This window comes from Gallinula chloropus (genome assembly GCF_964237585.1).
Source record: "Gallinula chloropus genome assembly, contig: HAP1_SCAFFOLD_313, whole genome shotgun sequence".
Taxonomy (NCBI): domain Eukaryota; kingdom Metazoa; phylum Chordata; class Aves; order Gruiformes; family Rallidae; genus Gallinula; species Gallinula chloropus.
In genome coordinates this window covers 1-21,408 of record NW_028168567.1, presented here as the reverse complement: position 1 = coordinate 21,408, position 21,408 = coordinate 1, and the positions used below count along the sequence as shown (strand labels likewise).

Sequence of the window (21,408 nt, the reverse complement as noted above, 5' to 3'; positions counted from 1 at the left end):
GAGGGCTTAGGGCTTCTCTTGTGGCTGCTGTGGCGTTCAGTGGTTATCGGGGGTTCTTGTGGTGTCTGGGGTTTCCGGGTTTGCTGGTTTCTTCGGCTCGGTGGTTATTTTGCTCTGGTCTTTTGTTGGTTTTCTGGTTTGGGTTTCTTTTGTGGTTTTAATTGGGTTTTTGGGGGTTCCGTGGCTCGCGGGGTTTCTATAATTTTTTATGGTAAATGAAAATGGAGCACAGGTTCTGCTCTGCCTTTTGTTTCCTTGTCAGCCTTTGTTGCCCTTGTGAAATGTCCAAGCCCATTGGAGACATTACTGTTTGGCTTGCTATTTGAGCTTTCTTCTTGGATACCTTGTACCCATTAAGTCCCCAAAAGTTTAAGAGTTGGGTGGTTACCCATCCAGAACCTGTTGTCCTTCTTGTGAGTCTTGGTCCTTCCCAGCCCTCCACTGACCCCTGCCCTTTCTTACTACTCCTCTGATTTTTTTTTTTTTTCCCCTTGCCTGTACTTCTCTATTGTACTGTCCTGCTCCCTTTTCTTCTCTCCCTTTCTCTTTCTTCATCTCCCTCTCCCTTTTCTTTTTCTCTCTGTGCTTTTTTCCTGCTTTCTCTTCCTCCTTTTTTCGTCTTCCATCTCTGTCCTGCAGGCCACTGCAGTTACTTTCCTTTTCCATCTCTTTGTCGTGATCTGCACCTGTCTTGTTTTCTCCAAAAATTTCTCTAGCCTGTTGTCTGGTGTTCTTTTTTTTTTTTTTCATTCTATATCTCACTGTCCCAGACAGCAAGCTGGCCCTTGAATATGCTTTATTCTCCATAAATGCAGGTGCTGTTGGCAGCAGTTCATGAAACGAGGGGCATCTCCAGCAGATCCTGCAGAAGACAGAGTTGCTGCCTGAGGAGAGCACGCCTCAAAGTGTGCATCGTCGGATTTGCGCTCGCTAGAGAGTATGGGACGAAGCTGGCATTGGCGTCCTGTCCAGCCAGTGTCAGGTGACACCCACTTTGCTGCGCACTGGTTACAGGAGGATCTAGAGTAATACAGATGTACTTCTCAGCGAAGGCAGCGAAGCAACACTTTCCTTTCAAACGGTGAGGCTGGTAAGGAAAGCGCAGTTTGTCTCTGACTGTCTCTATTCCCTTTGTCTCAGGGAGGCTGAATGAAAATGATGACTTCTTGACTGTGTTATCACACTGGGTGAGTAGGTGTGACATGCTGGAGCTGGATACTGAAGTTGAGTACGTGGTGGAATCGATGGATCTGTGTTTTCTGCATGGAGAAGGTAACCTGTCATTCGTTTATTTTTCTTAAAATGAAGCAAAGGACTAGGGAAGGTGGGTTCTTCTTCACAGCGCAGATTTTGATGACATTGTTGGAGTAGAAATCCATCCAAGGGTGGTCCTAAAGTTGGCAACATCAGTAGCATAACAAGAGAGTCTCATGGTTCCGCTGTAAAGTGGAAGTACAGAAAGCTGTTCAGCTCGCAGAGTGCAGGCCTGTGTGACCTGGGAATCTACTGATGGACTCTGCCTTATGAGGTGAGATATTTTCGATCGAGCAGGGGGAGTCATCGTGACTTAACAATGTGGTAGCTACACTTGTGATGGGCTCCTGCAGTTTTATCAGCTCTCGGACCCCGGAAGGCCTTCATCCTCCCTCCGTCTCTAGGATGAAAAGGCAAAAAATGCCATATTGTGAGGATGATTGAGTACAATTTTCTGCCGCTCCATAAATAACTTTGATACTTAGTATATGTTAGGAGTGCTTGTGGGAGCTTCAGCCTCTTCTCGAAGCAGTCCCGTCTGTCTAAAGCGCGTGCTTTTAAAAACATCTGTGTGTTACATACATTAGGAACTAAAACTGCAGCTTGATTTTCCTCCTCTAGGGCTGATTTTTCATAATTGCTTCACCCCGGTAACAGAAACGGATAGGCCCTGTTTCGTCAGGGTCAGTCCTGACCTCGTTTAAATGCTGCTGCAAAGCTTCAGTGTTTCAGTTTGCAAGCTGTAAAAATACTTTGTTAAAGATAAGAGTGCTTCTTGGAACTTAAGTGGTAGAACCACCTTCTCAATGGTAGCTTTTGCTGGCTTGCTTTTGTGCAATGTACATCTTTGCCATTGTGATTTAGCGTGCCTGATTGGTTTAGCATACAGACATTGGCACCCGCTGAGTTGATAAACAGGTCTTTCTCACTGTGCCATTTTTCCACTTCCTTTAATTGTATCTTTTTCAGTCTGTAACCACAGTTAATGTCTTTTTTTTTTTAAAAAAGCACACTACAGCAGCTTGCTTTGTTCATGTGTTCAAAAGATGTTTGTGGTTGCTTTTCCCCCAGTTGTTGCTTGGTTTTTTTTCCTCTTTAAATGCTTTCTGAAAGGTAGAACTGCATTTCCTTGTAGGGTGCACTTAGACTTTTTCCATGTTATCGGAGTTGTAAGAACATGTCAGTTTCAACACAGAAAAAAGGTCCAGCTTTTGCCACGAGGCTTTTGCCATTAGGGTTTAGCCTAATGTTGCCGAGGAAGCTTTCTTTCTGCTTCCCTCTAAGCCTTACTGTAAAAAAGAAAAAAAGCTGTCATGGGAAAGCCGGTTAAATCGGGCTCGGACCCCAGATTGTCACCGGTTTAATGCAATGAAAGTGTCCTGACTGGACTGAAGCACCCTAAAACACTTTGCGTGCTGCAGCATAAGAATGCAGATGGCTTATCACGCAGTAACTTGGGGATCAGCACCGTTTGCTGCCACTGGCAGAGGCTTTTTTCTTATTCCTTCTGACTGACACGGCCATAGGAGGTGCCTGTTTTGTGGCAGTAGTGCAGCAGCACCATCTCTCGACCCTGCTGCCTCAGACATTGCTTAGCCTCACTGCATTTTGTTTCCTGGTTTTGCTCGGCAGGACAAGTCCTGTTTGGCTGTAATTGCAGGGTTAGAGTGTAATATGAGGAAAGGAGGGTGTTGGCTTAGGAATTTCTGTTCCGCTTGCCACAGTTTTGCCACCAGTATTGCAGTTGGCGAGGTGGCTGTCGGGCGTGGGAATCGCGGGGGTGAGTCTCAGTGTGGGGACAGGTTTGTTGCTGACGCTTCAGCTGTTGGGGTTTTTGAGTTGCTGATGTGTGTTTTCTCATTCTACAGAACCACCTTCATGTTGCGTTCCAGGGAGTGTACTGTGGATGTACAGGAAAGATCTTTCCTGGTGAGACTGTCTATAACCACCGAAGATGTTCGCCAGCTCTGCGCTGAGAAGTTCGAGGTGGACAAGCCGGCAGAGTGCAGCCCGTTTCTTGTTGTCGACGACACCTGGCAGCAGCTGACGGAGCATACCTGCCCTCGGGAAATGAAGGCTGAGTTGCACAGCTGTCCCCAACCCCAGGTCTTCCACTTTGTCTACAAATGTGTTAACAGAGATCTGCGTGGTGCCATTTGTCACAATGATGACTCCACGTTTTAAAAGCAGCAGCTCGTCGTTGGATTTCTGTTCCTCTTGTTAACGGCTGAAAACATCTTTGTTGGCTGGCATTCCTTAGGAGCCGAGACTGGTCTTAAACCAGGATTGCCCAGTAAAAATCCCTTAGCCACATCAGGCATAGCTTAGAAAACCCCATGTAAATCGTGCACAGGGCCGGTTATGCAGACTATTCCACCAGCGTGTTTGAGCGAACAGCCACAAGACTCTGCTGCAGCATATCATATCGTGGCCCTCGGCAGGTTGTCTGCTGTGGTGTGCAAATGTCTTATTTTTTTTGCACCTGGCCTCTAGCCACATGTCATTTTGATTTATATACGTGTATGCTAGACAAGCATTGCAGTAAACTGGCTGGTGTTAGCTTGGGTTCGACTTGTCCCATTCAGGGCATCAGTTAACTCAGAATTACCTGGATGATTGATTGCATTCTTTCCTGGTTTTTTTTTTGTTTTGTTTTTTTTTTAATTACAGAAAATTGTGGGGGTTTATTATAGACATCTTGCAGCAGTTGCAGGTAGACTGTCAGGGTCGTCTTCTAAAAATATGTTTTCAGCTGTAAAGAATTCAGTAATTATGCATGTGATTTTAACATTCAATATACAAGAATAAGTCTCTTTCGGGTTTTGGCGTATTGCATTTAAGGTCTCTATGGTTTCTCCTCTTTTCCTGTTACAGGTGAGTTCTTGGGAGCTTGTGGTACCTGTAAGAAGGTCGTAGTATTGGCGCTGGTGATTTCATTGCCTTTATCTGAACTGGATGTACTGTTACCTGGGTTAGTGTTTCTATCCATTGGTTTAGACAGCCTTGTGGGTAGGAAGAGGAAGTTGAAAGAAAAGGATGTAGAGAAGGGGCAGAGAAAGAACGCAGAGAACCGAGTTTAGGAGTAAAATGTGTTAGTCTGTCTGCTGGTGCAGGCTCCTCTCAGAAAATGAGCCAAGGAGGTTGGTAAGGTGTTTGTAGTTTTACTGATTTTTTTTTCTTTTTTCCTGGTTTTTGTGGCTATAGGGGTTGGGTGGGTTGGTTTTTTTACAGGGTCTGGGATTTGTGGGGTTAGTGTGGGCTTGTGAGGTTTTTCTGTTGGTTTGTTTTTTTTAACTGGGGTTCTAAGGGGGGGTTTTGGTTCTCTGCCTTTTGAAGGCTTTGGGGTTCTGTGGGTTGCGGGTTTGGGGGAGGGCTAGGGGCTTCTGTGGTGTTTTGAGTTCCCGCAGCTTTTCTTGTGGGGTCTGGGGTTTGTGTGTGTCTTTAATGGGGGTTTGTGGCTTCTTTGGTTTTTGGGCTTTGTGGGGGTTTCTAGTTTGTGGGAATTCTTTGGGTATTTTGGTTTGGTTTTTCTTAGGCTGAGAGGCTTTAGGAGGAAAGCCTGTTCTGAGCGTGGTGTTCTCCTTGTAACAGAAGCAGGGTCTCACTGTGGCATGCCAGCTGTCGTGGCTAACAAGGGAGCTTTTTTGTTTTGTGTTGTTATCAATATTACAAGAGTTCCACTTTGTAAAATGCTTTTGTGATGAGTTCAGGCTACGTCTTGCATCCATTGAAAGCAGTATTTACTGGGGCCGAGTCTTCCTGTTTGGAGCTGAGGAAGGAAGTATGGATTGAATAACAATGTATTGGTTTTTGACCTGCAGATGGTGGAAGAAAGTGAGGAAAGACTAACAGAAGAGCAGATTGAGTCACTTCTCCAGGCAGTCTACCAGTCTTCTTCCAGGGGATCCAGAAGAACAGCCAAGAGACTTGGCAATGTTGGCTGAAGACGAAGGTGACCAAACCTTGGAGGCATCTCAGCCCAAAGCTGGCAACGGTTTCGACAGAGGAGAATCGGCTGACAATTTTCTGGGTTATACTTGGCAGCAGTTTACTGTTGTATTGGACATTGTTGTAAAATGCCTTAGAATTTTTATTATTCAGAGGTGATGAGGGAACCAGTTGTTTCCAAGAAAGCGTGGCCAAGGCCACTGTTGTTGTGGCATCTTTCCATCGATGGGGCTGGCAGCAGCTGAGTCAGGGCGGTTGGCTCTTTTTGGGGGACTATGGGGTCTTTACAGGGTCTCTTTTTGGTGGGGTCTAGGGCTTTTGGGGGGGGTTCTCTAAGGGGGGGTGTGGGGTTCTTTGAGGGGATCTTTATGGGGTCTCATTTTGGGGGGGATGTGAGGGGCTTGGGGGCGTCTTTAAGGAGTCTCAGGTTTTTTGGGGGGTGGTTAGGGTTCTTTATGGGGTCTGTTTGGGGGGTCTGGGTTTTTTGGGGGGGCTCTTTGGGGAGTTGGGGGGCCCTAAGGGCCTTTTTAGGGGATCATGGGGGGGCTCTTTGGGGGGGGGTGTGTCTCTGAGGGGTTCTGGGGGGGTCTCTCTAGGGTCTATTTTTGGGGTGTTGGGGGTTCCTTCGGGGGCCTTCTAGGGGGTCAGGGGCCAGGGTGGGGTTCGAGGGCTCTCAGAGGGGTCGCAGTAGGGTTGGGAGGGGGGTTGAATTCGCTGGAGGAGATGGGGGGTTGTTAATGAGCGCAGGTCAGCGGCAGACGGGTAATTAGTGGGGCAGGGGGAGCCGAAAAGGGCCGAGCAGAGGCGGAGAGATACGAGCAGAGGCGGAGAGATACGAGCACTGGCGGAAAGGCCCGAGCACTGGCGGAAAGGCCCGAGCGGGGATTCGAACACGGGGGTCCTCGGTGCTGCCGCCTTGCGGACACGCAGCGGTACTGCGCCCGGGTGGCGCAGCGCACGGAAGCCGCCGCGTTCTGCTGCCTCCGTGCACACTCGCCGCGTTCCTGCGCGGGTGCGCGCAGAGCCCGCTGCGTGCGGACTGCGGCCGGGCGGCGCAGCGCGAGCGGCAGGGCGCTTTAACGAGGGACGCCGCCATTGCGGGGCGGCCGCTCCCTCCCGGTGAGGGGGGGGTTCCGCCGCCCGTCGCGGGGTCGGCCGGGGCACTGTCAGGTCCGGGGAACCCTCGAAGGTGATGGGACTCCCTCGGGGGGGGTCAGATTTTGGGAGGAGGGGCGCACGTGGCGGGGGCACTGTTAGGTGCGGGGATTCGAAGACGGGGGGAGGTCGCCCATCCGGGCGCTGACCGAACTGGTCCCTGCTTAGCTTCCCGAACGGGGCAGCTGTGCTGTGTAGCCCCCCCCCAAGCTCGCGCCCCCAAACGGGGGCCCGGAAGCCCCCCGGCGGCCATTTTTCCGTCGGAGCCGCACGGAGATGGGCGCCGCCATGCTCGGAAGCCCCCCGGCCGCCTTTTAACCGCCGGAGCCGCACGGAGATGGGCGCCGCCATGCCCGGAAGCCCCCCGGCGGCCATTTTTCCGCCGTAGCCGCACGGAGATGGGCGCCGCCATGCCCGTAAGCCCCTCGGTCGCCATTTAACCGCCGGAGCCGTACGGAGATGGGCGCCGCCATGCCCGGAAGTCCTCCGGCGGCCATTTTTCCGCCGGAGCCGCACGGAGATGGGCGCCGCCATGCCCCGCTCCCTTGCGGGGGAGTATATCCCGGCATGCCCCGCTCCTTTCCGGGGCAGTATATCCCGGCATGCCCCGCTCCTTTCCGGGCAGTATAACCGCGGAGCTGCCACGAGGAGCCTGCCCGTGCTTTCCGGGGCGATGAGGGGGCCCGTCGGGATGCCGGCGCTCCCTCCCGGTGAGGCTCCGGTTCCGCCGCCCGTCGCGGGGTCGGCCGGGGCCGGGCGGTCGGCGGGTCGCGGCGCGAGTGGTCGCGGCGGGCCGGGGGTCGGTGCGGGGCGCGCGGGCGGCGAGGCGCCGCGCCTTCCACCCCCCCCCAGCCGCGGCCGGCCTTCTGCCGGCGCCGGTCCGTGCCGGGACGTGTCTCCGCGGCGTCCGGCGGGGTGTCTGGGCCGGGAGGGGGGGCTCCGCGCCGCGCGGGCAGTGCACGGAGGGGGTCGCGGCGGGGGCTCGGGGGTGCGGCCGGGCCAGAGCTCCCGTTCCCCGAGCAGCCGGCACGGGAGACACGGGGCACCGAAGGGGCCGGCGGGGCGGGGCGCGACTGGACTCTTCCGGTCAGTCTGAGCGTGTCCGGGCCGCGGGGCTGGCAGGTTTGGGGGGATTTGGGGGTTTGCGTGGGTCTGTGTCTCTCTCTAGTTGCGGCTTGTGGGTTTTCTGTCTCGCGGGGCTGTTTTGGCAGAGGAGGGCTTAGGGCTTCTCTTGTGGCTGCTGTGGCGTTCAGTGGTTATCGGGGGTTCTTGTGGTGTCTGGGGTTTCCGGGTTTGCTGGTTTCTTCGGCTCGGTGGTTATTTTGCTCTGGTCTTTTGTTGGTTTTCTGGTTTGGGTTTCTTTTGTGGTTTTAATTGGGTTTTTGGGGGTTCCGTGGCTCGCGGGGTTTCTATAATTTTTTATGGTAAATGAAAATGGAGCACAGGTTCTGCTCTGCCTTTTGTTTCCTTGTCAGCCTTTGTTGCCCTTGTGAAATGTCCAAGCCCATTGGAGACATTACTGTTTGGCTTGCTATTTGAGCTTTCTTCTTGGATACCTTGTACCCATTAAGTCCCCAAAAGTTTAAGAGTTGGGTGGTTACCCATCCAGAACCTGTTGTCCTTCTTGTGAGTCTTGGTCCTTCCCAGCCCTCCACTGACCCCTGCCCTTTCTTACTACTCCTCTGATTTTTTTTTTTTTTCCCCTTGCCTGTACTTCTCTATTGTACTGTCCTGCTCCCTTTTCTTCTCTCCCTTTCTCTTTCTTCATCTCCCTCTCCCTTTTCTTTTTCTCTCTGTGCTTTTTTCCTGCTTTCTCTTCCTCCTTTTTTCGTCTTCCATCTCTGTCCTGCAGGCCACTGCAGTTACTTTCCTTTTCCATCTCTTTGTCGTGATCTGCACCTGTCTTGTTTTCTCCAAAAATTTCTCTAGCCTGTTGTCTGGTGTTCTTTTTTTTTTTTTTCATTCTATATCTCACTGTCCCAGACAGCAAGCTGGCCCTTGAATATGCTTTATTCTCCATAAATGCAGGTGCTGTTGGCAGCAGTTCATGAAACGAGGGGCATCTCCAGCAGATCCTGCAGAAGACAGAGTTGCTGCCTGAGGAGAGCACGCCTCAAAGTGTGCATCGTCGGATTTGCGCTCGCTAGAGAGTATGGGACGAAGCTGGCATTGGCGTCCTGTCCAGCCAGTGTCAGGTGACACCCACTTTGCTGCGCACTGGTTACAGGAGGATCTAGAGTAATACAGATGTACTTCTCAGCGAAGGCAGCGAAGCAACACTTTCCTTTCAAACGGTGAGGCTGGTAAGGAAAGCGCAGTTTGTCTCTGACTGTCTCTATTCCCTTTGTCTCAGGGAGGCTGAATGAAAATGATGACTTCTTGACTGTGTTATCACACTGGGTGAGTAGGTGTGACATGCTGGAGCTGGATACTGAAGTTGAGTACGTGGTGGAATCGATGGATCTGTGTTTTCTGCATGGAGAAGGTAACCTGTCATTCGTTTATTTTTCTTAAAATGAAGCAAAGGACTAGGGAAGGTGGGTTCTTCTTCACAGCGCAGATTTTGATGACATTGTTGGAGTAGAAATCCATCCAAGGGTGGTCCTAAAGTTGGCAACATCAGTAGCATAACAAGAGAGTCTCATGGTTCCGCTGTAAAGTGGAAGTACAGAAAGCTGTTCAGCTCGCAGAGTGCAGGCCTGTGTGACCTGGGAATCTACTGATGGACTCTGCCTTATGAGGTGAGATATTTTCGATCGAGCAGGGGGAGTCATCGTGACTTAACAATGTGGTAGCTACACTTGTGATGGGCTCCTGCAGTTTTATCAGCTCTCGGACCCCGGAAGGCCTTCATCCTCCCTCCGTCTCTAGGATGAAAAGGCAAAAAATGCCATATTGTGAGGATGATTGAGTACAATTTTCTGCCGCTCCATAAATAACTTTGATACTTAGTATATGTTAGGAGTGCTTGTGGGAGCTTCAGCCTCTTCTCGAAGCAGTCCCGTCTGTCTAAAGCGCGTGCTTTTAAAAACATCTGTGTGTTACATACATTAGGAACTAAAACTGCAGCTTGATTTTCCTCCTCTAGGGCTGATTTTTCATAATTGCTTCACCCCGGTAACAGAAACGGATAGGCCCTGTTTCGTCAGGGTCAGTCCTGACCTCGTTTAAATGCTGCTGCAAAGCTTCAGTGTTTCAGTTTGCAAGCTGTAAAAATACTTTGTTAAAGATAAGAGTGCTTCTTGGAACTTAAGTGGTAGAACCACCTTCTCAATGGTAGCTTTTGCTGGCTTGCTTTTGTGCAATGTACATCTTTGCCATTGTGATTTAGCGTGCCTGATTGGTTTAGCATACAGACATTGGCACCCGCTGAGTTGATAAACAGGTCTTTCTCACTGTGCCATTTTTCCACTTCCTTTAATTGTATCTTTTTCAGTCTGTAACCACAGTTAATGTCTTTTTTTTTTTAAAAAAGCACACTACAGCAGCTTGCTTTGTTCATGTGTTCAAAAGATGTTTGTGGTTGCTTTTCCCCCAGTTGTTGCTTGGTTTTTTTTCCTCTTTAAATGCTTTCTGAAAGGTAGAACTGCATTTCCTTGTAGGGTGCACTTAGACTTTTTCCATGTTATCGGAGTTGTAAGAACATGTCAGTTTCAACACAGAAAAAAGGTCCAGCTTTTGCCACGAGGCTTTTGCCATTAGGGTTTAGCCTAATGTTGCCGAGGAAGCTTTCTTTCTGCTTCCCTCTAAGCCTTACTGTAAAAAAGAAAAAAAGCTGTCATGGGAAAGCCGGTTAAATCGGGCTCGGACCCCAGATTGTCACCGGTTTAATGCAATGAAAGTGTCCTGACTGGACTGAAGCACCCTAAAACACTTTGCGTGCTGCAGCATAAGAATGCAGATGGCTTATCACGCAGTAACTTGGGGATCAGCACCGTTTGCTGCCACTGGCAGAGGCTTTTTTCTTATTCCTTCTGACTGACACGGCCATAGGAGGTGCCTGTTTTGTGGCAGTAGTGCAGCAGCACCATCTCTCGACCCTGCTGCCTCAGACATTGCTTAGCCTCACTGCATTTTGTTTCCTGGTTTTGCTCGGCAGGACAAGTCCTGTTTGGCTGTAATTGCAGGGTTAGAGTGTAATATGAGGAAAGGAGGGTGTTGGCTTAGGAATTTCTGTTCCGCTTGCCACAGTTTTGCCACCAGTATTGCAGTTGGCGAGGTGGCTGTCGGGCGTGGGAATCGCGGGGGTGAGTCTCAGTGTGGGGACAGGTTTGTTGCTGACGCTTCAGCTGTTGGGGTTTTTGAGTTGCTGATGTGTGTTTTCTCATTCTACAGAACCACCTTCATGTTGCGTTCCAGGGAGTGTACTGTGGATGTACAGGAAAGATCTTTCCTGGTGAGACTGTCTATAACCACCGAAGATGTTCGCCAGCTCTGCGCTGAGAAGTTCGAGGTGGACAAGCCGGCAGAGTGCAGCCCGTTTCTTGTTGTCGACGACACCTGGCAGCAGCTGACGGAGCATACCTGCCCTCGGGAAATGAAGGCTGAGTTGCACAGCTGTCCCCAACCCCAGGTCTTCCACTTTGTCTACAAATGTGTTAACAGAGATCTGCGTGGTGCCATTTGTCACAATGATGACTCCACGTTTTAAAAGCAGCAGCTCGTCGTTGGATTTCTGTTCCTCTTGTTAACGGCTGAAAACATCTTTGTTGGCTGGCATTCCTTAGGAGCCGAGACTGGTCTTAAACCAGGATTGCCCAGTAAAAATCCCTTAGCCACATCAGGCATAGCTTAGAAAACCCCATGTAAATCGTGCACAGGGCCGGTTATGCAGACTATTCCACCAGCGTGTTTGAGCGAACAGCCACAAGACTCTGCTGCAGCATATCATATCGTGGCCCTCGGCAGGTTGTCTGCTGTGGTGTGCAAATGTCTTATTTTTTTTGCACCTGGCCTCTAGCCACATGTCATTTTGATTTATATACGTGTATGCTAGACAAGCATTGCAGTAAACTGGCTGGTGTTAGCTTGGGTTCGACTTGTCCCATTCAGGGCATCAGTTAACTCAGAATTACCTGGATGATTGATTGCATTCTTTCCTGGTTTTTTTTTTGTTTTGTTTTTTTTTTAATTACAGAAAATTGTGGGGGTTTATTATAGACATCTTGCAGCAGTTGCAGGTAGACTGTCAGGGTCGTCTTCTAAAAATATGTTTTCAGCTGTAAAGAATTCAGTAATTATGCATGTGATTTTAACATTCAATATACAAGAATAAGTCTCTTTCGGGTTTTGGCGTATTGCATTTAAGGTCTCTATGGTTTCTCCTCTTTTCCTGTTACAGGTGAGTTCTTGGGAGCTTGTGGTACCTGTAAGAAGGTCGTAGTATTGGCGCTGGTGATTTCATTGCCTTTATCTGAACTGGATGTACTGTTACCTGGGTTAGTGTTTCTATCCATTGGTTTAGACAGCCTTGTGGGTAGGAAGAGGAAGTTGAAAGAAAAGGATGTAGAGAAGGGGCAGAGAAAGAACGCAGAGAACCGAGTTTAGGAGTAAAATGTGTTAGTCTGTCTGCTGGTGCAGGCTCCTCTCAGAAAATGAGCCAAGGAGGTTGGTAAGGTGTTTGTAGTTTTACTGATTTTTTTTTCTTTTTTCCTGGTTTTTGTGGCTATAGGGGTTGGGTGGGTTGGTTTTTTTACAGGGTCTGGGATTTGTGGGGTTAGTGTGGGCTTGTGAGGTTTTTCTGTTGGTTTGTTTTTTTTAACTGGGGTTCTAAGGGGGGGTTTTGGTTCTCTGCCTTTTGAAGGCTTTGGGGTTCTGTGGGTTGCGGGTTTGGGGGAGGGCTAGGGGCTTCTGTGGTGTTTTGAGTTCCCGCAGCTTTTCTTGTGGGGTCTGGGGTTTGTGTGTGTCTTTAATGGGGGTTTGTGGCTTCTTTGGTTTTTGGGCTTTGTGGGGGTTTCTAGTTTGTGGGAATTCTTTGGGTATTTTGGTTTGGTTTTTCTTAGGCTGAGAGGCTTTAGGAGGAAAGCCTGTTCTGAGCGTGGTGTTCTCCTTGTAACAGAAGCAGGGTCTCACTGTGGCATGCCAGCTGTCGTGGCTAACAAGGGAGCTTTTTTGTTTTGTGTTGTTATCAATATTACAAGAGTTCCACTTTGTAAAATGCTTTTGTGATGAGTTCAGGCTACGTCTTGCATCCATTGAAAGCAGTATTTACTGGGGCCGAGTCTTCCTGTTTGGAGCTGAGGAAGGAAGTATGGATTGAATAACAATGTATTGGTTTTTGACCTGCAGATGGTGGAAGAAAGTGAGGAAAGACTAACAGAAGAGCAGATTGAGTCACTTCTCCAGGCAGTCACCAGTCTTCTTCCAGGGGATCCAGAAGAACAGCCAAGAGACTTGGCAATGTTGGCTGAAGACGAAGGTGACCAAACCTTGGAGGCATCTCAGCCCAAAGCTGGCAACGGTTTCGACAGAGGAGAATCGGCTGACAATTTTCTGGGTTATACTTGGCAGCAGTTTACTGTTGTATTGGACATTGTTGTAAAATGCCTTAGAATTTTTATTATTCAGAGGTGATGAGGGAACCAGTTGTTTCCAAGAAAGCGTGGCCAAGGCCACTGTTGTTGTGGCATCTTTCCATCGATGGGGCTGGCAGCAGCTGAGTCAGGGCGGTTGGCTCTTTTTGGGGGACTATGGGGTCTTTACAGGGTCTCTTTTTGGTGGGGTCTAGGGCTTTTGGGGGGGGTTCTCTAAGGGGGGGTGTGGGGTTCTTTGAGGGGATCTTTATGGGGTCTCATTTTGGGGGGGATGTGAGGGGCTTGGGGGCGTCTTTAAGGAGTCTCAGGTTTTTTGGGGGGTGGTTAGGGTTCTTTATGGGGTCTGTTTGGGGGGTCTGGGTTTTTTGGGGGGGCTCTTTGGGGAGTTGGGGGGCCCTAAGGGCCTTTTTAGGGGATCGTGGGGGGGCTCTTTGGGGGGGGGTGTGTCTCTGAGGGGTTCTGGGGGGGTCTCTCTAGGGTCTATTTTTGGGGTGTTGGGGGTTCCTTCGGGGGCCTTCTAGGGGGTCAGGGGCCAGGGTGGGGTTCGAGGGCTCTCAGAGGGGTCGCAGTAGGGTTGGGAGGGGGGTTGAATTCGCTGGAGGAGATGGGGGGTTGTTAATGAGCGCAGGTCAGCGGCAGACGGGTAATTAGTGGGGCAGGGGGAGCCGAAAAGGGCCGAGCAGAGGCGGAGAGATACGAGCAGAGGCGGAGAGATACGAGCACTGGCGGAAAGGCCCGAGCACTGGCGGAAAGGCCCGAGCGGGGATTCGAACACGGGGGTCCTCGGTGCTGCCGCCTTGCGGACACGCAGCGGTACTGCGCCCGGGTGGCGCAGCGCACGGAAGCCGCCGCGTTCTGCTGCCTCCGTGCACACTCGCCGCGTTCCTGCGCGGGTGCGCGCAGAGCCCGCTGCGTGCGGACTGCGGCCGGGCGGCGCAGCGCGAGCGGCAGGGCGCTTTAACGAGGGACGCCGCCATTGCGGGGCGGCCGCTCCCTCCCGGTGAGGGGGGGGTTCCGCCGCCCGTCGCGGGGTCGGCCGGGGCACTGTCAGGTCCGGGGAACCCCCGAAGGCGATGGGACTCCCTCGGGGGGGCAGATTTTGGGAGGGGGCGCGCGGGGGGGGGGGGTCACTGTCATGTGCGGGGATTCGAAGACGGGGTGAGGTCGCCCATCCGGGCGCTGACCGAGCTGGTACCTGCTTAGCTTCCCGGACGGGGAAGCTGTGAGGTCACCGGCCGCTCCCTCCCGGAGAGGCGCCGGTACCCCCCCCCCTCGCGGGATCGCTCGGTGCTGCCGCCTTGCGGACACGCAGCGGTACTGCGCCCGGGTGGCGCAGCGCACGGAAGCCGCAGCGTTCCGAAAGTTCCCTCCCGGGGAGGCGGGGTTTCCTTCGCCCGTCGCGGGGTCGGCCGGGGCACTGTCAGGTCCGGGGAACCCTCGAAGGTGATGGGACTCCCTCGGGGGGGGTCAGATTTTGGGAGGAGGGGCGCACGTGGCGGGGGCACTGTTAGGTGCGGGGATTCGAAGACGGGGGGAGGTCGCCCATCCGGGCGCTGACCGAACTGGTCCCTGCTTAGCTTCCCGAACGGGGCAGCTGTGCTGTGTAGCCCCCCCCCAAGCTCGCGCCCCCAAACGGGGGCCCGGAAGCCCCCCGGCGGCCATTTTTCCGTCGGAGCCGCACGGAGATGGGCGCCGCCATGCTCGGAAGCCCCCCGGCCGCCTTTTAACCGCCGGAGCCGCACGGAGATGGGCGCCGCCATGCCCGGAAGCCCCCCGGCGGCCATTTTTCCGCCGTAGCCGCACGGAGATGGGCGCCGCCATGCCCGGAAGGCACCCCGGCCGCCTTTTAACCGCCGGAGCCGCACGGAGATGGGCGCCGCCATGCCCGGAAGCCCCCCGGCGGCCATTTTTCCGCCGTAGCCGCACGGAGATGGGCGCCGCCATGCCCGTAAGCCCCTCGGTCGCCATTTAACCGCCGGAGCCGTACGGAGATGGGCGCCGCCATGCCCGGAAGTCCTCCGGCGGCCATTTTTCCGCCGGAGCCGCACGGAGATGGGCGCCGCCATGCCCCGCTCCCTTGCGGGGGAGTATATCCCGGCATGCCCCGCTCCTTTCCGGGGCAGTATATCCCGGCATGCCCCGCTCCTTTCCGGGCAGTATAACCGCGGAGCTGCCACGAGGAGCCTGCCCGTGCTTTCCGGGGCGATGAGGGGGCCCGTCGGGATGCCGGCGCTCCCTCCCGGTGAGGCTCCGGTTCCGCCGCCCGTCGCGGGGTCGGCCGGGGCCGGGCGGTCGGCGGGTCGCGGCGCGAGTGGTCGCGGCGGGCCGGGGGTCGGTGCGGGGCGCGCGGGCGGCGAGGCGCCGCGCCTTCCACCCCCCCCCAGCCGCGGCCGGCCTTCTGCCGGCGCCGGTCCGTGCCGGGACGTGTCTCCGCGGCGTCCGGCGGGGTGTCTGGGCCGGGAGGGGGGGCTCCGCGCCGCGCGGGCAGTGCACGGAGGGGGTCGCGGCGGGGGCTCGGGGGTGCGGCCGGGCCAGAGCTCCCGTTCCCCGAGCAGCCGGCACGGGAGACACGGGGCACCGAAGGGGCCGGCGGGGCGGGGCGCGACTGGACTCTTCCGGTCAGTCTGAGCGTGTCCGGGCCGCGGGACTGGCAGGTTTGGGGGGATTTGGGGGTTTGCGTGGGTCTGTGTCTCTCTCTAGTTGCGGCTTGTGGGTTTTCTGTCTCGCGGGGCTGTTTTGGCAGAGGAGGGCTTAGGGCTTCTCTTGTGGCTGCTGTGGCGTTCAGTGGTTATCGGGGGTTCTTGTGGTGTCTGGGGTTTCCGGGTTTGCTGGTTTCTTCGGCTCGGTGGTTATTTTGCTCTGGTCTTTTGTTGGTTTTCTGGTTTGGGTTTCTTTTGTGGTTTTAATTGGGTTTTTGGGGGTTCCGTGGCTCGCGGGGTTTCTATAATTTTTTATGGTAAATGAAAATGGAGCACAGGTTCTGCTCTGCCTTTTGTTTCCTTGTCAGCCTTTGTTGCCCTTGTGAAATGTCCAAGCCCATTGGAGACATTACTGTTTGGCTTGCTATTTGAGCTTTCTTCTTGGATACCTTGTACCCATTAAGTCCCCAAAAGTTTAAGAGTTGGGTGGTTACCCATCCAGAACCTGTTGTCCTTCTTGTGAGTCTTGGTCCTTCCCAGCCCTCCACTGACCCCTGCCCTTTCTTACTACTCCTCTGATTTTTTTTTTTTTTCCCCTTGCCTGTACTTCTCTATTGTACTGTCCTGCTCCCTTTTCTTCTCTCCCTTTCTCTTTCTTCATCTCCCTCTCCCTTTTCTTTTTCTCTCTGTGCTTTTTTCCTGCTTTCTCTTCCTCCTTTTTTCGTCTTCCATCTCTGTCCTGCAGGCCACTGCAGTTACTTTCCTTTTCCATCTCTTTGTCGTGATCTGCACCTGTCTTGTTTTCTCCAAAAATTTCTCTAGCCTGTTGTCTGGTGTTCTTTTTTTTTTTTTTCATTCTATATCTCACTGTCCCAGACAGCAAGCTGGCCCTTGAATATGCTTTATTCTCCATAAATGCAGGTGCTGTTGGCAGCAGTTCATGAAACGAGGGGCATCTCCAGCAGATCCTGCAGAAGACAGAGTTGCTGCCTGAGGAGAGCACGCCTCAAAGTGTGCATCGTCGGATTTGCGCTCGCTAGAGAGTATGGGACGAAGCTGGCATTGGCGTCCTGTCCAGCCAGTGTCAGGTGACACCCACTTTGCTGCGCACTGGTTACAGGAGGATCTAGAGTAATACAGATGTACTTCTCAGCGAAGGCAGCGAAGCAACACTTTCCTTTCAAACGGTGAGGCTGGTAAGGAAAGCGCAGTTTGTCTCTGACTGTCTCTATTCCCTTTGTCTCAGGGAGGCTGAATGAAAATGATGACTTCTTGACTGTGTTATCACACTGGGTGAGTAGGTGTGACATGCTGGAGCTGGATACTGAAGTTGAGTACGTGGTGGAATCGATGGATCTGTGTTTTCTGCATGGAGAAGGTAACCTGTCATTCGTTTATTTTTCTTAAAATGAAGCAAAGGACTAGGGAAGGTGGGTTCTTCTTCACAGCGCAGATTTTGATGACATTGTTGGAGTAGAAATCCATCCAAGGGTGGTCCTAAAGTTGGCAACATCAGTAGCATAACAAGAGAGTCTCATGGTTCCGCTGTAAAGTGGAAGTACAGAAAGCTGTTCAGCTCGCAGAGTGCAGGCCTGTGTGACCTGGGAATCTACTGATGGACTCTGCCTTATGAGGTGAGATATTTTCGATCGAGCAGGGGGAGTCATCGTGACTTAACAATGTGGTAGCTACACTTGTGATGGGCTCCTGCAGTTTTATCAGCTCTCGGACCCCGGAAGGCCTTCATCCTCCCTCCGTCTCTAGGATGAAAAGGCAAAAAATGCCATATTGTGAGGATGATTGAGTACAATTTTCTGCCGCTCCATAAATAACTTTGATACTTAGTATATGTTAGGAGTGCTTGTGGGAGCTTCAGCCTCTTCTCGAAGCAGTCCCGTCTGTCTAAAGCGCGTGCTTTTAAAAACATCTGTGTGTTACATACATTAGGAACTAAAACTGCAGCTTGATTTTCCTCCTCTAGGGCTGATTTTTCATAATTGCTTCACCCCGGTAACAGAAACGGATAGGCCCTGTTTCGTCAGGGTCAGTCCTGACCTCGTTTAAATGCTGCTGCAAAGCTTCAGTGTTTCAGTTTGCAAGCTGTAAAAATACTTTGTTAAAGATAAGAGTGCTTCTTGGAACTTAAGTGGTAGAACCACCTTCTCAATGGTAGCTTTTGCTGGCTTGCTTTTGTGCAATGTACATCTTTGCCATTGTGATTTAGCGTGCCTGATTGGTTTAGCATACAGACATTGGCACCCGCTGAGTTGATAAACAGGTCTTTCTCACTGTGCCATTTTTCCACTTCCTTTAATTGTATCTTTTTCAGTCTGTAACCACAGTTAATGTCTTTTTTTTTTTAAAAAAGCACACTACAGCAGCTTGCTTTGTTCATGTGTTCAAAAGATGTTTGTGGTTGCTTTTCCCCCAGTTGTTGCTTGGTTTTTTTTCCTCTTTAAATGCTTTCTGAAAGGTAGAACTGCATTTCCTTGTAGGGTGCACTTAGACTTTTTCCATGTTATCGGAGTTGTAAGAACATGTCAGTTTCAACACAGAAAAAAGGTCCAGCTTTTGCCACGAGGCTTTTGCCATTAGGGTTTAGCCTAATGTTGCCGAGGAAGCTTTCTTTCTGCTTCCCTCTAAGCCTTACTGTAAAAAAGAAAAAAAGCTGTCATGGGAAAGCCGGTTAAATCGGGCTCGGACCCCAGATTGTCACCGGTTTAATGCAATGAAAGTGTCCTGACTGGACTGAAGCACCCTAAAACACTTTGCGTGCTGCAGCATAAGAATGCAGATGGCTTATCACGCAGTAACTTGGGGATCAGCACCGTTTGCTGCCACTGGCAGAGGCTTTTTTCTTATTCCTTCTGACTGACACGGCCATAGGAGGTGCCTGTTTTGTGGCAGTAGTGCAGCAGCACCATCTCTCGACCCTGCTGCCTCAGACATTGCTTAGCCTCACTGCATTTTGTTTCCTGGTTTTGCTCGGCAGGACAAGTCCTGTTTGGCTGTAATTGCAGGGTTAGAGTGTAATATGAGGAAAGGAGGGTGTTGGCTTAGGAATTTCTGTTCCGCTTGCCACAGTTTTGCCACCAGTATTGCAGTTGGCGAGGTGGCTGTCGGGCGTGGGAATCGCGGGGGTGAGTCTCAGTGTGGGGACAGGTTTGTTGCTGACGCTTCAGCTGTTGGGGTTTTTGAGTTGCTGATGTGTGTTTTCTCATTCTACAGAACCACCTTCATGTTGCGTTCCAGGGAGTGTACTGTGGATGTACAGGAAAGATCTTTCCTGGTGAGACTGTCTATAACCACCGAAGATGTTCGCCAGCTCTGCGCTGAGAAGTTCGAGGTGGACAAGCCGGCAGAGTGCAGCCCGTTTCTTGTTGTCGACGACACCTGGCAGCAGCTGACGGAGCATACCTGCCCTCGGGAAATGAAGGCTGAGTTGCACAGCTGTCCCCAACCCCAGGTCTTCCACTTTGTCTACAAATGTGTTAACAGAGATCTGCGTGGTGCCATTTGTCACAATGATGACTCCACGTTTTAAAAGCAGCAGCTCGTCGTTGGATTTCTGTTCCTCTTGTTAACGGCTGAAAACATCTTTGTTGGCTGGCATTCCTTAGGAGCCGAGACTGGTCTTAAACCAGGATTGCCCAGTAAAAATCCCTTAGCCACATCAGGCATAGCTTAGAAAACCCCATGTAAATCGTGCACAGGGCCGGTTATGCAGACTATTCCACCAGCGTGTTTGAGCGAACAGCCACAAGACTCTGCTGCAGCATATCATATCGTGGCCCTCGGCAGGTTGTCTGCTGTGGTGTGCAAATGTCTTATTTTTTTTGCACCTGGCCTCTAGCCACATGTCATTTTGATTTATATACGTGTATGCTAGACAAGCATTGCAGTAAACTGGCTGGTGTTAGCTTGGGTTCGACTTGTCCCATTCAGGGCATCAGTTAACTCAGAATTACCTGGATGATTGATTGCATTCTTTCCTGGTTTTTTTTTTGTTTTGTTTTTTTTTTAATTACAGAAAATTGTGGGGGTTTATTATAGACATCTTGCAGCAGTTGCAGGTAGACTGTCAGGGTCGTCTTCTAAAAATATGTTTTCAGCTGTAAAGAATTCAGTAATTATGCATGTGATTTTAACATTCAATATACAAGAATAAGTCTCTTTCGGGTTTTGGCGTATTGCATTTAAGGTCTCTATGGTTTCTCCTCTTTTCCTGTTACAGGTGAGTTCTTGGGAGCTTGTGGTACCTGTAAGAAGGTCGTAGTATTGGCGCTGGTGATTTCATTGCCTTTATCTGAACTGGATGTACTGTTACCTGGGTTAGTGTTTCTATCCATTGGTTTAGACAGCCTTGTGGGTAGGAAGAGGAAGTTGAAAGAAAAGGATGTAGAGAAGGGGCAGAGAAAGAACGCAGAGAACCGAGTTTAGGAGTAAAATGTGTTAGTCTGTCTGCTGGTGCAGGCTCCTCTCAGAAAATGAGCCAAGGAGGTTGGTAAGGTGTTTGTAGTTTTACTGATTTTTTTTTCTTTTTTCCTGGTTTTTGTGGCTATAGGGGTTGGGTGGGTTGGTTTTTTTACAGGGTCTGGGATTTGTGGGGTTAGTGTGGGCTTGTGAGGTTTTTCTGTTGGTTTGTTTTTTTTAACTGGGGTTCTAAGGGGGGGTTTTGGTTCTCTGCCTTTTGAAGGCTTTGGGGTTCTGTGGGTTGCGGGTTTGGGGGAGGGCTAGGGGCTTCTGTGGTGTTTTGAGTTCCCGCAGCTTTTCTTGTGGGGTCTGGGGTTTGTGTGTGTCTTTAATGGGGGTTTGTGGCTTCTTTGGTTTTTGGGCTTTGTGGGGGTTTCTAGTTTGTGGGAATTCTTTGGGTATTTTGGTTTGGTTTTTCTTAGGCTGAGAGGCTTTAGGAGGAAAGCCTGTTCTGAGCGTGGTGTTCTCCTTGTAACAGAAGCAGGGTCTCACTGTGGCATGCCAGCTGTCGTGGCTAACAAGGGAGCTTTTTTGTTTTGTGTTGTTATCAATATTACAAGAGTTCCACTTTGTAAAATGCTTTTGTGATGAGTTCAGGCTACGTCTTGCATCCATTGAAAGCAGTATTTACTGGGGCCGAGTCTTCCTGTTTGGAGCTGAGGAAGGAAGTATGGATTGAATAACAATGTATTGGTTTTTGACCTGCAGATGGTGGAAGAAAGTGAGGAAAGACTAACAGAAGAGCAGATTGAGTCACTTCTCCAGGCAGTCTACCAGTCTTCTTCCAGGGGATCCAGAAGAACAGCCAAGAGACTTGGCAATGTTGGCTGAAGACGAAGGTGACCAAACCTTGGAGGCATCTCAGCCCAAAGCTGGCAACGGTTTCGACAGAGGAGAATCGGCTGACAATTTTCTGGGTTATACTTGGCAGCAGTTTACTGTTGTATTGGACATTGTTGTAAAATGCCTTAGAATTTTTATTATTCAGAGGTGATGAGGGAACCAGTTGTTTCCAAGAAAGCGTGGCCAAGGCCACTGTTGTTGTGGCATCTTTCCATCGATGGGGCTGGCAGCAGCTGAGTCAGGGCGGTTGGCTCTTTTTGGGGGACTATGGGGTCTTTACAGGGTCTCTTTTTGGTGGGGTCTAGGGCTTTTGGGGGGGGTTCTCTAAGGGGGGGTGTGGGGTTCTTTGAGGGGATCTTTATGGGGTCTCATTTTGGGGGGGATGTGAGGGGCTTGGGGGCGTCTTTAAGGAGTCTCAGGTTTTTTGGGGGGTGGTTAGGGTTCTTTATGGGGTCTGTTTGGGGGGTCTGGGTTTTTTGGGGGGGCTCTTTGGGGAGTTGGGGGGCCCTAAGGGCCTTTTTAGGGGATCGTGGGGGGGCTCTTTGGGGGGGGGTGTGTCTCTG

At 51.4% G+C, this 21,408-nt stretch overlaps 3 long non-coding RNA genes across 9 annotated transcripts; all 3 read left to right on the top strand.

The window, feature by feature from the left end:
- The first annotated feature begins 1,118 nt into the window (after positions 1–1,118).
- On the top strand, positions 1,119–5,369 carry LOC311204347. Of its 3 annotated transcripts, none has more exons than XR_014618043.1 (4): positions 1,119–1,272; positions 3,123–3,360; positions 4,129–4,225; positions 5,076–5,369. It is a non-coding gene; the product is annotated as an uncharacterized lncRNA (long non-coding RNA). The 3 variants fall into 3 exon arrangements; XR_014618044.1 differs by having other exon boundaries at positions 1,173–1,187; XR_014618045.1 differs by lacking the exon at positions 1,119–1,272 and adding an exon at positions 1,923–1,937.
- Positions 5,370–8,690: 3,321 nt separating this feature from the next.
- LOC311204341 lies at positions 8,691–12,938 on the top strand. 3 transcript variants are annotated; one of them, XR_014618032.1, is made up of 4 exons: positions 8,691–8,842; positions 10,693–10,930; positions 11,699–11,795; positions 12,646–12,938. It is a non-coding gene; the product is annotated as an uncharacterized lncRNA (long non-coding RNA). The 3 variants fall into 3 exon arrangements; XR_014618033.1 differs by having other exon boundaries at positions 8,743–8,757; XR_014618034.1 differs by lacking the exon at positions 8,691–8,842 and adding an exon at positions 9,493–9,507.
- Positions 12,939–16,753: 3,815 nt separating this feature from the next.
- LOC311204339 lies at positions 16,754–21,004 on the top strand. Of its 3 annotated transcripts, none has more exons than XR_014618025.1 (4): positions 16,754–16,907; positions 18,758–18,995; positions 19,764–19,860; positions 20,711–21,004. It is a non-coding gene; the product is annotated as an uncharacterized lncRNA (long non-coding RNA). The 3 variants fall into 3 exon arrangements; XR_014618026.1 differs by having other exon boundaries at positions 16,808–16,822; XR_014618027.1 differs by lacking the exon at positions 16,754–16,907 and adding an exon at positions 17,558–17,572.
- The last annotated feature ends 404 nt before the right edge of the window (positions 21,005–21,408 follow it).